Consider the following 11,955-nt stretch of genomic DNA (forward strand, 5'->3'; position numbering starts at 1 on the left):
CTTGCTTCCTCCCTTGTCCTCGTCCGTCATCCCCTCAGTCAACCCCTTCTCTCACGCCATTCCCTCTCCAATTGGCACCGATATTCTGAATAAGTCCCCCCTCCTATTTCATGTCTCCTTTCTGCGTGTAATCCCTAAGTTTAATAAATTACATGAGTACAGAGGAATTCGACAGAACAACTTATCTACGGGTATAGGAATGACGAAGGGAGTGAAGCAGACATTTCTGGTTTCTTTGGATATTCAACTGTGTCATGGATGTTGTTCTGGAAACTGTCTTAGGAAAGGATGCTTTGCTGAGAATAAACACATCGTGTTTCTGGTACCTGCCTGGGAAAGGGGCATGTGATGTTTAGAAAGGGTACGAGTATAACCCTGGACAACAGTGGGCAACACCACGGCATTGGCTTGCCTTGCCACTCTTCGCTGATGCTCAATGGACTTTGATGACACTAGACTTCATTGACCATGCTGTGGCATTGATTCACCTTTCCTTCTTCACTGACCATTGTTTGTCATGGCTTTGTAGAGAGAAAAGCACCAGAGAACTTCTTGAGGTGACATTGCGGTGCCTTCTTGCTGCTTCCTCAAAACCAGGCCAATTGGAAGAGCTCAGCAATTTCTTCTGGGTTGAACTGTCCTTGGTGATTCGTGAATGGTGTTTGCAAGTACATCAACCTACCTCTGCTGATTCATGTCAACTGAACTGATATCCTGATGATGAAGATTGAAATCGCCCCAGAGAACTATTTCTAAGTAGGTCCACACCATCCTTTCTTTGCCCTATTGTCCTTTCCTTTCCACTACCTCTGGTGGGTGGTGGTCTAGAGGAAGGTTAAAGGGTTTAAAAACTCTTACTAAAGTAGGTCTTGAAAAATCTAAGCCTGCAGGATAGAACCCTCCTTCAATAAATGTTGATTGCCAAGGGAGGGGAGGGTCTTTATGGCCTCTCCCATCAGTGATGAAGTGTTGAGGGGCCCAGTCTTGTGCCCATGACCATAGCCACCATCAATTTAAGAGTTCAATGACTAGGTCCAATCTAAAAGATATCCTTTTGCTGTCCCCTTCCCCATCTTCTGGTTATTATATTCCATCCACCCACTCTTCCATGATGTTCTCTGAGCTGTGGAGGAGAAGACTTAGCTGTCCTATTTCCACCTGAACAGTCCAACACCACTGATTCCCAGCACTTTGTCCAGCTGTACGTCTCTGCCCATGGTAGTCAGAGGCTTCTTGTCTGATGAGAGCTGAGTGCAACGCTGATCTGTAGATACAAATATGTATGTTTGGAAGGAAGTTCGACAAAGTATTTAACATTAGGTTCTTTCATAGGGCCTATATCACCCTAACCATAGGTTATTATCCAGGTTACAGAACCTGGTGTGTATTCCCTCGTGTGGAATATGCCTTGTATCTGATTGGAAAGCAACTGGTTACTCCCATGACTGCGATGCCACTAACACATTAGGGCCACATCTTGCCTGACATTTTAGCTTGAATGGTCCACCCCCGAGAAAGGTTGTAGATGATTTTCTCCCCCGGACGCCTACATAGCACTTTCTTGAACCATGAAAGCTAGCCATTATAGAAGATGCTTCCACCTCAACTTCAGATTGACCCTTCTGTGACCTGTGACCAAAAGGATTCAGTGTCCTCAGCAATAGGGTTTTACCATCAAGTTCTGGAGGGGTACGAAGAACAATGTCAACAACGTGTAAAGTTGTGAGGGCTTTTGTAATCTCGCTGGTCAGCAACTTTCAGGAAGACATCCCACATCTGGCACTGTGATTTTTGCTTAAATTTGGTTTTCTTTTGCTCCGATGAATACACTCACCAAAGCCAGCTTGGGAAGGGAAATCTTCATTTCATCTTATGTGTTCCATCCCGTCATCATGGAAAACCAAGACAGGATTGTGAAACAGGAACTACAGAGACTGCTCACTGGCTTGCTTCTAAGCTCACATTCAACTACTTTTACAGAGTCCAGACCCACCTGCATAGGGTGGTGCTGCCCACAGTAGACCAGGCTCTCCAACATCAGTGAACAGTCAAGGAAATGCCACCTGGACATAGTCAAGGCCAATCTGATGGAGGAGGCTCCTCGAGGGAGTTTCTTTCCTTCAAGACAAGCCATCACAAGAAATCAATGAAAATAAAAAAAGAAGAGAAATCAATATCTTCAGGGTGAGCATGGCTTATCCATGGAGCGTGCCTCCATTTGAACTCAACAGTTGATCTTGTAGATATATTCTGTAACACAACGTTTTATAACCCCTCTCACCAAACTCTGTTCTAACCTAATCACCTAAGGGGAGATGGAGTGGAAAGTAAGTTTTAAAAAAATAATTGGAGCAGAAGGAAATGCTTCTTGGAAATAAAGCAAAAAAGGAAGCATTTCTGCATTCTAGATGCTTTCCTCACATCATCTGTGCAAAGATAATGAAAACCATTATGTTCCAGGTACCATAATTTCCAATGTTACAAATCATATAAGTAATACTGCTTATCATTCATAAAGCACATTGGCACTAATCGTTTTGACATGTTTTTCTAACTCACTCCTAGTGTAGATCTGATGAACTGGAATTGTTCGCCTGCTCATTTATACATGAGGGAAGTGAGGTTTAAACGTCGAGCCAGTTTCCCAATACCTAAGCTAATAAATGGCAGAGTAAGACAGCCGCACTTCCTCTGGCTTCATGGCATGGCCTCGTGTGAAATGCAGGTAAGGATACCTTGGCAGGGAATTCCAAGGATCAGTACATGGCAGCTGAAAGTTGTCTTGGATGCAAGACTTGGAGTTAGGCTCAAGTCAGCCGAGCCCCAGCTCAGGATTCCTGAAACAGAACACCACAAAGCCTACCCATCATTTACCTGAGACCTGTGAGCCATCTCCTCAGTTGCTAAGGTTCAAGTCCTGGTGTTGGACCCATCTCCTTTACTTTGTTTTCTTATTTTTTTTCCGTCTTGGTCATAATATCAGAACCAGGTTAGGGTATGACTGGATCACTCAATCAATCACTCAAAACCCTCCACACAAATGTGTTCTAATAAGGAGGAGGACCCTGCTGACTCTCTGTTCTGTAAAGTCTGACCTTAACAGATGAGTTAAAGGATGGGATTATTCTAGTGGGTGATTGTGGATGCTGTTGTTGATGTTGAGGGAGGCTGGCAAATGAGGGGCCACAGCTGAGTCACTTATAATAACAGATACAAAGCTGAGTGTGGTAGTGGATACCTATATTCTCAATACTCGCGAAGATCACAAGTTCAAATCCAGCCTGGGCTACATAGAAAGTCCAAAGACAGCCTGAGCTACATCGTAAATCAAGGCCAGCCTGGGCTACAGAGTAAGTCCAAGGCCAACCTGGGCTACATAGTAAGTCCAAAGACTGCCTGGGTTACATCGTAAATCAAGGCTAGCGTGGGCTACATATTAAGTCCAAAGACAGCCTGGGCTACATAGTAAGTCCAAGGCCATCCTGGGCTACATAGAAAGTCCAAGGTCAGCTTGGCCTACTTACATGACTCTTCTCCAAACAACAATAGGTTGTATTTTTTTTTCCTTTTTGGTTTCTGTCTCTCCTATTTCCTCTATACTGATACCACTGCTGTATTTTGGGGGTGTGGGCGAGAAGTTTCATCATGTCTGATGGTCCAGGATCTCCCAAGCAGCATGGCAAACCAAACAGTGCAGCAAACAAGTCTGTTTCGCTTTTTGAAGAAAAATATGACACATGGGATGTCCTGTCTGAAGAAATGACTCTAAGATGGGACAACGCCTCGGGAGACTGGGCTTGGATCTTGTGCTAGTTTCCTCGTGATAAAAACAATGATGTTCTCAACCACAGTCTGTGTTGGGAATACAATGCTGTGCTTCCATTTCAACACTGAATAATCTACATATGGCAACCCTGGAAATCTTGTCTGATATTAAACAGATTATAGGAGAGATAAGTTGAGTATAACACTGTCATTATAAAGGGTTTAAACGATGAATAATTTTTTTTTTAATTTTTGTCTCTGGTACCAGGTTCAATGTTCTGCATAAACTCTAAAACACGGCAATTTCCTTCTTTTTTTTTTTAAATCGCTAAACAGAATGGACCTTATATTTTTTCTATCTAGGTCTAATCGAGACTTAAAAATAAAATTCTTTGCTTTAAAAAAAACTAATTGTGTTTATTGGCTTTTTTTGTTAATTTCTTATTTTTAGTGTTTTGTGTTTTGGGGTTCATTTTAACAATATTTTTTAATTGAATTAATTATTTTCCTATTTTCTAGTGTAGATAAAAATTTAGGTTGCTGTTCTTTGTTTCTAATCTAAGAATTAATGTTGTAAATAAAGTTTCCTCTTGGCACCGTCATACTTACGTCTCACACATTTTGATAGTATGTTTCCTATCATCTTCTTTTTCTTACTATTACATAGTTTCATTATTTCTTGACATCTGTATTATGGTGAATGTGTAATTTAATGTTTCTGGACTGGGAGACTCCTGTTGTCTCTCATTGAAGACGTCTATTTTAGTTTTGTTGTATTAGCAGAACACATCCTGAGTGGGTGGAGATGCAGCTCAGTGGACAGAGTGCTCACTTGTCTCTCACACAGCTCTGGGCTCCACCTACAGTACCTCATCAGGGTGTGGTGGTCCATGCCCATAGTCCCATTACCAGGAGGAGAACCAGGAGTTCAAAATCATCCTCGGGTGCATAGTGTGTTTGAGCCCAGCCTGGGCTACATGAAACCTGTATAAACAAATATGTCCCGCAAGACATCCTTTCTTAGGCATTTGCCACACTTTGTTCTGTGGTTTCTGAGGGTCTGAAAAGTCCAGGGTTCTTGAAGGAAAAGAACATCCTGGTGCTACTAGGGACTGTCAGTCAGAGACATTGGCTGGTGAAGCCATCTCATCCTAGCTGGTTTTCCGCCTGCTTCTGTTGCTGATGGGCTGATGCGTGTCCACAGCTTTACACATAATCGCCCTGCTTCCTTTTAGCTGTACCCACTCTTGCTTCCTGCTGAGGCCGTGATGGAGTTAGTGACACAGAGAATTGAGGTCTCCTTCCAGCCCACTGATTCTCTCAACAATAAGTTCTTTCTCTGTAGAAATAGTTTCTCTGTTGCCTGCATTATCAGACATAAATAGAACATTCTTTTCTGTTTTTTTTTTTGACACTGGGTTTCATTATGTAGGTAGGGCTGGCCTGAAACTCACTGTATAAACCAGGTAGGCCTTGAACTCACAGAGATCAGCTTGTTTCTGAGTGCTGGGATTAAAGGGGCATACCTGGCTCCTTCTTTTTTTATTTGTTTTTTAAATTTATCTCTATGGTGTGTGTGTGTGTGTGTGTGTGTGTGTGTGTGTGTTTGTGTGTGTGTGTGTTTGTGTGTGTTTGTGTGTGTATGTGTGTGTGTTTATGTGAGTGGGTGGGTGTGTGTTTGTGTTTTTGTGTATGTGTGTGTATATGTGAGTGTGTGTGTTTGTGTGTGATTGTGTGTGTATGTGTGTGTATGTGAGTGTGTGTGTGTTTCTGTTTGTGTTTGTGTATGTCTGTGTGTATGTGAGTGTGTGTGTGTGTGTTTGTGTGTGTATGTGTGTGTATGTGAGTGTGTGTGTGTGTTTATGTGTGTGTGTGTGTGTTTTGACCAAAGAGTCCATCAGATCCTCTGAACCCTGATCCTCTGCAAGAGCATCCATTATTCCTAAGCAGTGAGCCGTCTCCCCATCCCCTTCTTCCTGCTCTAAAGTCCACTTCATTGTTCATCGTGCCCAGACATGTCTTTAAATCCTACTCTTAGTTTTTGTTTTAATTCAGTGAGTTCCTATTCGATTTTCTCTTGTTTCTTCTATTGCCTCACCAAGATGATGTGTATCCTTTTGTTTTGGAAGTTTCTCATTGACGACGCTTGAATTCTGGCTTTAAAATACTTGCTGACAATTCTGACAATGGTTTTCTCTTGGTGCCACCACGAGGGAACTGGTTTTTCTCCTCTACTTTTCATTTAGGGGGATGGTCATGGTGTGACGTGATTTCCATTTTGACATCATTTGTCTAAGATGTCAGCAGTCCTGACACTGTGGGTGCAGTGGCTGTTTATCCTTCATAAACTTATGGTGGTGTTTTGGTTTTTCTGGATTTGCCTGATTGAATAAAAGGGATTATACCTCCAGTCCATACCTACAGGCATATCTTAGAGGGGTCAGGAAGAGAGGTTCTCAACCTTCCTAATGTAACCTTTTCATACAGCTCCACCAAGTGTAAAATTATTTCATTGCTACTTCATAACTTTAATTTTGCTATAATTATAAATTGTGATGTAAATATCTGATGTACAGGATATATGATATGTGACTCCTGTGCAAGGGCCATTTGAGCTCCCAAAGGGGTCTCAATCCAAGGGTTAAGGACCACTGCTCTGGACTTAGTGGGAGGCCCTTACCGACATAGATGGGTTGCCCAGTGTTGCCGGGGAGACGTCTCCATCTCTTGAAGGCAAAGGATCTTCCACGATCAGGCTTTTTCCTGGGTCCCTCTGGAATAGTGGGCACACTCTTGATGGTTACTGATGGATCAACTGACTCCAGGCAGTTTTCATTACATCCTCGATGATGAGGATTCTAAAAAGGGTTCTGCTAGACAAAAGCAGTGGCTGAAGCTATCCCTGGCGATCTTTCCAATTCCCTAATGGCTCCTTGTCCCCACAATGCAAACAGTAGATGTCTGAGTGCCTCCCAAGATGCACCTTTCCAACCTACACTCTTCCTCTGTGCTGTTTCCTTCACGAAGAGCACACACGCTAACCCTGAACCCATCTTGTCTTCAGTCAGCACTAACACCTAGTCCACTCGGCCAGCCTCGCTTTCCCGTATGACCCGGCTGCTCACAATTCTGACTCATGTTCACACTTCTATGGACAAACAGAATGGCACCGATTGGCTAGTCTATAATGACGCAGATTCTGTATGATTCTGATTCAGAAGCATGTAAATCGGAGATGAAGAGACCATCGGCCGAGGAAGGAGTTCTTGTGGGATGTTGTCACCACAGAAGGGATCCAATGGGCTCGGAGGACAAGAGAGGGAGCCAAACTCCCTTTCATAATTGAACCTTTTTCCACAATAGCATCATTAATGGATCTTTATTTGTAGGTCGCATCCCTCTTGACCTAATCAATTCTTCACAACTACATTCCAACTGGGGATTAATCTTCAGAAAATAACTTTTGGGCGATCACATTCAAACCAGAGATGACGGTGAATATTTGGAAATCTATAGTGTGGGTGGGCTTTATTCTTCCCACGTGGTGTACCCGTAAGATCTCTAACTACCTCCTTCCCCAGGGTAGCCTCACTGAATGATGTGAATTCGGGGTTATTAATGAGGTACAGACACCAAAGCTCATTGCCATATCCTGTCACCAGTATCAAGCTCGAAACTGCAAGAGCCACCTGTGGGAAGTAAAATATGAATAAACTTTACGGTATCTCTAAACTATAAACCCCCAATTTAATGAAAACATTGTTTTAGACTCAGTTCTCTTATATCGATGTTCTTTAAATGTAGAAGTCAGTGGGCTTGCTGGTGACTCCTTGTACAGGTTTATACTGTACATTAGCCATCTTCATCCTCACAACTCACCTCCATTTCCACCTGCACACACACACACACACACACACACATGCACACACACACACACTCACACACACACACACACTGCTGCTCCCCTTCCTCTTCCTAAATGCCCCCTTTCACTTAATATCCCTTATTAAAATCTAAATTCCGCAATCGTCTGTTTGGGTCTGGTTTGTTTCACTTAACATATTGTATTTTACACTCCCATCCGTTTTTCTGAGAACGAAACCCTTTCCTCTTACACATAGATGAGAATCACATCAATGAATATCACATTTTTTAAGCCATTCATCCAGTGATCAACAGCTAAGGTTATTCCAATGGCTTATCTATTGCACACAGTGTGGCAATCAGAATGGATGTGCAGGGTCCTGGTTAGTTTTTATTGTCAGTTTGACTAAACCTGGGAAGAAGGAGCCTCAGCTGAAGAATTGCCTCCATCAGATTGGCCTTTGGCCACATCTGTAAGGAATTTTTTTTGATGGTTGATGGGGAAGGGTGTAGCCCACTATGGGGAGTGTCATCCCCTATGAAGGTGGCCCTGGGTTGTAGGAGAAGGAGAGAAAGCTGAGTAGGTCATGGATAGCAATACAGTACCCAGCATTTCTAAGGTGTCTCTGCTTCCTTTCCTGCCTCTAGAGTCCTGCCTGAGTTCCTGCCCCAACATTGCTCAGTAACAGACTAGTACCTAGAAGATAGAGTGAGACAAACTCTTTCCTCCTCAAGTTGACGGCTTTGATGAGATTATTTCTCTTGTTACCTACTTGTTCTTCCCTTTCTTGAAAATTGTCTCTGTTTATTGTTCTTAGAAAGACGATATTACATGTTTTCTAATGGGCTCTCTGTCTCTCACCGTGTCTCTCTGTCTCTGTCTCTGTCTCACTCTGTATTTGTGTGTTTGAGTGTATATGTGTATATTTGTGTGTGTGTTTGTGTGTGCATGTGTGTTTGTTTGTGTATGTTTGTGTGTGTTTGTCTGATTGTGTTTGTATGAGTGTTTCTCTGTGTATGTGCGTGTGTGTGTGTGTGTGTGTGTGTGTGTGTGTGTGTGCTTTTCAGGCTTAAAAAAATCCCCAAGGCTGTAAATATCAGCAGGTGCCTAGAGAAGGAAGATGAAGGGGAGAAAGGGGGAAAAATCATGTCATGTGAGTTTTCCCCACATTGAGGTCAGCCACATAGTGGACAACAGTTACATAATGGCAGAGGAGTCATGAGAGCAGAGAGAGAGGAAAACTCAAAGTGTGAAGGAAAATGTGCTTAAAACTACGATAGAAGGGAGACAAAGAAGACAGTGCACTTAGAAAAGTGGACAGATTTTAAAAAGCTACCATAAGTTGTTAAGCTCTTAGTACATTATAATGTTAAAGTTGAAGGGAATTACTGGGAAGAGGGAAGGGAGGGTCAGAGTATGGTGTGGACAGGGGAGGGTTCTGAAAAGAATCCTTTTGAAGATCTGAAGAACTATGTGACACAAACAATTAAAGTGCCCTGTAATTTACAGGTAAATTCCACACTTACCTGCATCCAGTATTCTGTCTACCCATATTTCAAAAACAAAATTACCTCATCTATTTCATCCTGATTTGCTGCATTTGATTTAATAAATTCCTTTTAACCAGAAGTGCTGGTAAATTTTAAAGACATTTAAAATATGTCTGGTCGATATCGGGTTTGTCATCAATTTATCCCGAATTTGGAAGCAGGTCCAGGAGCTAATTTTTTCTCGCTCTTTGCAAAGAATCCATAATTCATGATTGCCATTGACTTCAATACAAGGTATTTAATCCTGTCAAATTCCAGCTTTGTGTGAATAAAAATGGCCCTCCTCTAATTGTGGGTTTTGATGAAGCTAATTTTGGGGTGCTATCCAGTGGGCAGCCTCGGAGGGAGAGTCTACCAATATTTCTGATATGGAGAATGGCTTAAAGATAACCAAAGGAAAGATAGGAGGTGTGAAAATAACCACCAAGGGTGTTGGTGACTCAGAAACCAAAGACTTTTTCAGAAAAAAAAATGCATGAAAAGAGCTACTTGGGCAGACTGTGACTCGAGTCATCAGAATATTTGGGTGGGGACTTTATATTGGGTCTCCAGGAGGCTACATGAGAAGCTAAAACGTAGATGCTGGACGTTTCTAAGCGTAACTAGGGAAGGAACTGGCCTGAGAGGGCTTCTATGACGTAAGTAGAGCCTGGATGATGTCACAGAGCACTGGGCGGATGTTGCGCTTCTCTTCCACTTGGGGGCGCGAGACTCCCCTGAAGGTGGGTTCACCATCTTCGCAACGGGGTGTGAAAGCCAGTTCAGCTCCTGAACCCCACAATTGTTCAACAGCCTTTCGGAGCCTGATCGGTTTCCGAAGACAGAATCTGGACGACTAGGACATTTTCTTTCGGTAAATACGTTTATGAAGATAACGGGGATCCTTGTAGCCCAGAAAGCTAAAAGTTTTCCCTCGTACCGCGAGTAACCGTATGTTCTGATGTCTTCCACGTTTGAGAGCTCGGCGGATGGTCTAGGCTAGTCAGTCTAAGAGTTTATTATAATTTCCTAACAATATCTAATTCATAATCCTACTAAAATTCCAAAGCTCCTCTCTGTGCCTGTGCATTTTAGGAGATAATATTTCTTTGTTTTTTGTTTGGTTTGGTTTTTTTTTTTTTTTTTCGGAGCTGAGGACCGAACCCAGGGCCTTGTGCTTGCTAGACAACTGCTCTACCACTGAGCTAAATCCCAACCCCAGGAGATATTATTTCTAAATGGCTGTTGTTGCCTACACAAAAGACTCTAGTTGCGGTCGAAGATGCAACAGCGTCGCGGAATAAACCTGGGCCTGGGTCAGGATGCACAGTACAGAAAGCCAGTGGACTGGTGTGCTGTGTCTCTGGGCAGACACTTGTGGATGTTGCCACATAGCTCATAGTTAGAGTGTAGAAGAGGGGTGTGGCCACCCTTCTGGCACCTTTGCTATCCTTTCTCAGTTCTGCTTGCTTAAAGTGGGGACAGTTTATATACCACAGTTTAATACCACACTGACCTAGACATTCAAGGAGAGGTTCCTCAGCAGAGTCAAAGTGCCTCGGGCTGAAGAAATGTGTCTGAATATGTTATTCTGAGCTGAGAGGACATTTTGTTCATTTCCCTTTGAACTTTAGATTTTGATTTTTGAGAGAGGGTTGTTCTGTGGATAGCTTTGGCTATCCTGGAACTAACTCTGTAGACCAGGCTGACCTTGATCTCACAGAGGTCTGCCTCCCTCTGCCTCTTAACTGCTGGAATTAAAGGTGTTCTCCACCATTGCCCCAGGCCCTGGGGGACATTGTGGGCTGCAGAATTTCCCACGGATTGAAGGAAGGTGATGAGCCCATCACCCAATGGAAGGCCATTGTTCTAGATCAACTGTCAACAAATCCCTCTCTCTATCTGGTCAAGTATGACAGAATTGACTGTGTCTAAGGACTGGAAATTCACAGCGATGAGAGGATTTTAAAGCTTAAGGTCTTGCCTCACAAAGTAGTGTTTCCTCAAGTGAAAGATGCCCATTTCGCAAGTGCCATGATTGGCAAAGATGTGGAGCATAAATTTGAGGGCAAACATGGCTCTAAGGTCAACTGGAGGGGGGTGGTCCTAGCCCAGGTGCCGATCATGAAGGACTGGTTTTACATCACCTACGAGAAAGATCCAGTCCTATACATCTACCAGCTCCTGGATGATTACACAGAAGGTATCCTCCATATCATTCCAGAGACTCCTCCAGCAGAGGTGAAGTCAGACGTTAACAGTGACATCTTATCAGGTCAATGTGTGCAGTACACCAGAAGCGACGGGTCCAAAAAGATCGGCAACGTCATTTACAAAGTTCTAGCCAAGCCTTCCATGTACTTCATCAAGTATGATGTTGATGTCCACATCTACATTTATAATCTGGTAGAAAAGATCTGTTAAGGTGAAATTCACAAAGTGAGGGTGGACGTAGATGGGTAATTTATAGGATTGGGGGGAAAATGTTTGTTTTTCTGTGTCAGATACACAAGGACCTTTGACAACTCCAGTATCTTTTCCAGTGGAATTTGTTTTTGCTCTAAAAAATAAAATGTGCGATGTGATGTGTTGTCTGTGAACACTTTGGTGGAGGAGACGGGCTGTGGTGGATAGAACATGGAGAGGAAGCCGGAAAGGTCAAGGTTGTGAACAGTAAGTCTGATGTCACGTAGACTAAAACAAACAGGCCTGAGCTGGTCTGGTCTTTAGGGAGAGAAAAGAACTGGAGATGAGGCATAGAGGAGCAGGGATGGCACGGGAAAAAAAGATGGATGT

General features: G+C 43.1%; 1 long non-coding RNA gene across 1 annotated transcript; it reads left to right on the forward strand.

Annotated features, from left to right (window-relative positions):
* Nucleotides 1-9,864: 9,864 nt before the first annotated feature.
* Nucleotides 9,865-11,744, forward strand: LOC134480941 (uncharacterized). Its single transcript, XR_010055980.1, has 2 exons — nucleotides 9,865-10,033; nucleotides 11,384-11,744. It is a non-coding gene; the product is annotated as an uncharacterized LOC134480941 (long non-coding RNA).
* Nucleotides 11,745-11,955: the final 211 nt, after the last annotated feature.

Source organism: Rattus norvegicus, chromosome 11, assembly GCF_036323735.1.
Source record: "Rattus norvegicus strain BN/NHsdMcwi chromosome 11, GRCr8, whole genome shotgun sequence".
Taxonomy (NCBI): domain Eukaryota; kingdom Metazoa; phylum Chordata; class Mammalia; order Rodentia; family Muridae; genus Rattus; species Rattus norvegicus.